Source organism: Chaetura pelagica, unplaced genomic scaffold (assembly GCF_000747805.2).
Source record: "Chaetura pelagica isolate M959 unplaced genomic scaffold, ChaPel_1.0 scaffold109, whole genome shotgun sequence".
Lineage (NCBI taxonomy): Eukaryota > Metazoa > Chordata > Aves > Apodiformes > Apodidae > Chaetura > Chaetura pelagica.
This window is the reverse complement of record NW_009970725.1, coordinates 10687918-10692642: the sequence shown is the minus strand read 5'-3', so window position 1 is coordinate 10692642 and position 4725 is coordinate 10687918.

Sequence of the window (4725 nt, the reverse complement as noted above, 5' to 3'; positions counted from 1 at the left end):
GTCTTCTGCTCACCTTCTCTAATACCTTCAGCACGTAATTATAGGGAACTCCTACCAAAGAGCTGAGATTCTTGAGGACTCTTGAAGTCATCTGTCAGTAGCCTCCATGGCTGGTTCATCTCTAACCCCAAGCAGACTCAGTCTTGGAAGCAACAGAGGCCTAACAAATTGTCAGGTCTCATTTTTGGAGATGTGAAACTTCATACCCAAATTTCTAAGTCATCAATGTCTGATTCCTTATGCCATCTCCATTGCTTCCACAATTCCCCTCTCCCTGCCACATACTCCTCCATTCAGACTTCTCTGAGGCTCCTGCTTATATACGAAATACCTTGGCACATGTGTGTGGTGAAGTCTGGTAGAGAAAAGAGACTCTACCAGCATCACAAGCTTACTCTCAAGAACAGCTAAAATGAAAAAGCAAAAACCCTTTTGGCTGAGTGCAGTGTGAGACAAGAGCCCTCTCTCTGCCAGTGCTCCTGCTGGCCTGTGTTTGCAGAGTAAGGAGGAAGGACAAGAATGGTCAAATTTCTCCTGTACAGGTTGGATGCTCTGACTGATTCCCAGATGGGCTCAATTCTGCACATAGATAAAATTTCCATCCAGAGTCAGTCTTGGGCTGACCACCCACTTTCAGAGGGACTTTTTTCCTTTCAAACTGTGCATGACAATAAGTTGCCTTTGGCATCTGGAGGCTCCCCCACTCAGAATGTAATTACAAGCTTCAGATGCCAATGAAGGACACGATTAGTTGCAAGCTTGTACATCTGCCTAACAACATGCTGTCACAGAGGCACACCATTACTTAGTAACTGTTCTAACCAGTTCCTGATGGAAGATAATGCTGCTATACTGAAGACAACTCTCTATAGCCAATTTACCTACCAAAATCACCATGTGCAAGAGAAGCAGGCTCAATTTCAGCATGTGTAGCTTCTTGCACATTTACCAGTCTTCAGTGTGCTTCCATTTCAGCAGTTCTGCTCTGTTTTCCCATCCCTGAGCCAGCTCTGGTATGCATTACTAAAACTACTCTCATGACTGTTTTTGCCAGAACTCACTAACATTTTGAGGACTTTTAACCATCCCTTCTCACTTTTCACAAGACATTCTCTGTCCTAAAATTGCCCCAGGACTCTACTGAAGAAAAGAAGCTCTTGAGCAACTTGCAGAATGGCCTCCTCCATTGTTTCAGAAGAATTCTTTTCACTGCATTCCTCAGGCTGTCATGAATCTTCCTCTTGCACAACTGGCTCTTCCAGCTTGAGCAGAGCTGGACCTATAATCTGTGACTGCAGGCAGATCAGTCCTTAATTTAGGTTGATATTTGTGTGCTAAAAGCTCCTTAAAAAGACACGGAAAAGATATGATCTTGAACAGAAGACAAAGCAGAAGCACGCCAGTCCACCTTGCCCGTTTATTATGAGGCACTCTTTAATTACAGTACTAATTTTATGATACTGCCATTTCATTCCTCTACTATATTCTTGATCTAATCATAAGAACCTGATAAAAGCAGAAGCTGTTTGTAATATGAAATATTTGTTTTCACCAGCTGTTTACTGAAGACAGTCAACAGTTTTTTGGGATAATTTCCATTAATCAAAGTAGCACTGTAAAATAATTACCCACAAAGTAATGAGTAATTTTTTTAGAGCTCTCATAAATACTCAGCCCTATAAAAACTAGTGTGAGTTGTAAGAACCCCTTAATATACATTAAACATGCAGTAAGAATTGTGGAATCAATATATTTGCAAATAGGTGCTTGTTGTTTCCCTCAAATATCGGGAAATTTCCATTTGTTTTATATACAAGTTGGTTTAAAATAAAATTGCATTCAGTTAGCTTATGTGCACCCATGTATATGTAAATTTTTCAATGTGAGACTGCTCTGCTCCTGGGAACCCTTTTGTTGCAGAGAAGACATAGCGAGTGTATCTGTTCAGCTAAACTACATTGAGTCACCACAGTAATTCTGTTGCAATTTTATGCATTTCCATGATCACAGTGTGCATATGGAAGAGGCTATTGATGGCAATACAGAGTAGCAGAGGAACTAGATGTACACATATACATACATGTTTGTGTGTGTAAGCACATACATGTCTATGCTTTGTATGCAACAGAAGATCCCTGGTGCTGAAGCCTAGGGAGATGATCTGGTGTGGCAGGAATGTCAAGATCACCAGATACACCCTTTCCAGTGACAGCCAGAAAGGGAGGCTGATAGCTACTTGATACTGAAAGATAATGTAAGTGCTACCATCAGTAAAATGTGTTCTGATTGCTGGAGGATAAGAAAACAAGACTTAAAGAAACCCAACAAAACACAACTAAAACTAATTTGGGCTTCTTCAATGCTGAACTGCAACCTGGCATGTGAAAAGGAAATGATTGCAGATCTCTTTATGTGATGGTTGCCTCAGTGGAAATTATTATCATTTGTGTGTGCTAATGAAATACAATATTGACAGGCTTTGTTTCCTCAATATGAAAAAAACACAACATGGAAGCAGAATTTATTGGAAGAAAATGTTGATGAAGACAGACAAAATTTTAATGACAGTTTGTTACTACTGCTTTATTAAATGTCCACAAAATGACACCACCACAACCCCAGCCACATTCTGTAATCCTAACAGTCTTTGATGAAGAACCCCTGTTCTACTACCTGGGTAAAGAGATGAAGAAAACAACTACTGTTAAAAACAATGCCAATTTCTTTGCTGCTATCAAATAAAAACAATAATAATTAAAAAAAAATAATAATAAAAGAGAAGCACATTTGAAGAGTCAGAAAATACAAACTGTGATAAAGGATGATGAAAGTATCAGTAGAAAAGGACCATTGGGTTTAATAACAAAAAGGAAGAATGGAAAGCCTGAAGCGAACTGATACCTGGAGTGGCATACTATTTACCTGAACAATTAGTATTCATTTTTAATGAATCTTCAAATACATGGGAAGTATTAAGTTAAATTCAGTTCTCTGATTGCTGTACATGTATCAAACACACACCTTAGACAGCTAGAACTGGTCTGCATGCCCAGAACTTGAGTTGTGCTTCATTCACCACCAACAACTGAATTTGTTTCACTTCACCCTCCCCTCCAACCAAACTACTGGATACCAGTTATCAAGAACCCCATGGAAAAAGGGATGGAGGAATAAATGCAAAATGTACCTGTAGACTCTGCATCCCCCCAAAAAAACACATTACAGCAAGCAATCTACCTCTCTTCCTGTTATGAGCAATTGATGGTATGGACCATTTGTCAATGGTGACTGCAAATCCCTTGACCAGCTTAGCTGAAATGGAGCCAAGGTGCAGGATTCACATTAGGTCTCCTATAGATACACTTTTGCTAGAGGCTTCCTGTACTTCCAGAGAGCTCAGCAGCTTACACCATAGAGGAGCATCACCCTGTCTCCTTGTGGAGGAGACAAGTGCTCTTATTTCCATGTTCACTGACCAGCCCAGCATACAAGATAGATGATGATACAGGGGTCTGCTGGGGCCGGGATCAATAAAAGCCACAAGCTGGGGAAAGGGCCAGGTCTCTGGTCTTCTGATGATGAGAATCATGTCCACCTTCTGAGGAGGAAAACTGCTGTGCGGGGTACAGGGCTCAGCGTGTGGAGCAGGGGCAGCTGGCACAGCTGTGGGCCTCCATTCAGCTTCTTGACAGGGCACAGCGATAGGTGCACTCATGGTCATTGCAGACACCACCTCACACTGGGGCAGCAGAACCACCAGTGTCTCCGGGAGTCTGTCAGAGAAAAAGGGAGAATGTGAGTTCCTCTCTACCTGGGCTGGGGCATGTGCTAAGAGCCAAGAGGGAACAAAAGGAACTCTCAGCCAGGCTGGTGCGGATGCCTGAGCTGCTGTGGGGGCAGCCCACTCTGTCCAGTCACCATCCAGCCCTGCTGAGCAGCTGCTCTGCCTCCCTGAGGTGGGGTGGCAGGCAGCAACAGCCCTTACCCACCCAGAGCTGCTTCCAGCCTCCATCAGAAACCAGCACCGTGGTCCTGTGAACTGGCCCAGGCCTCCACCAGAACCATTTCCCCCCACATTTCCTGCACTACTCTCCACTAACCCCTCACAACATCAGAGAGGACAACATACACACCCTCATTTTTAGTTCCTAGTTTGCTGTTACAAAGTAAAGAACACATAAAGAAAAACAAATTGACACCTTCAGAGCTTAAGTATTTTGTCAGGACCAAATCAGCTGCCCTAACCAGCTGTGCAAAGCAGTAACTTGCACTGTAATAACCTGCAATCAATCTGCTGAAAAAACCTGAAAATTCCCTTGTGAAATTTCCTGAAATCTCTGATAGCTCTTGCACAACTCTAGAGATTATCCTTAATTTCCTGTTTGCTTCTCCCAGGAGGGAGGCTCCATCACATGATGCTGGTAGTGCCTATATGACCACTGAAGGCAAGTGATGAATTTCAAAAGGAAACTTTTCTGCTAGAATAGGTATTTAATCAAACAAGCTTCAAGGTCATCCAGAGGCTAGAGGTTGAGGCTAGGCAGATCACAGAATGAAAACAAATGCATTTAAAAGTACTACGGAGTAACTTAGTGTGGTAGGGCAGTTTCTTATGTAGCAAGCCCTCCATTACAGCTGCCTGGGTCAAGTATTGAAGTCTAAAGTTAGAGCTGAGAAACAGGAAAAAGGGCTGAGGCAGGGCTAGCATTTGTTTTGGCTGGCGTT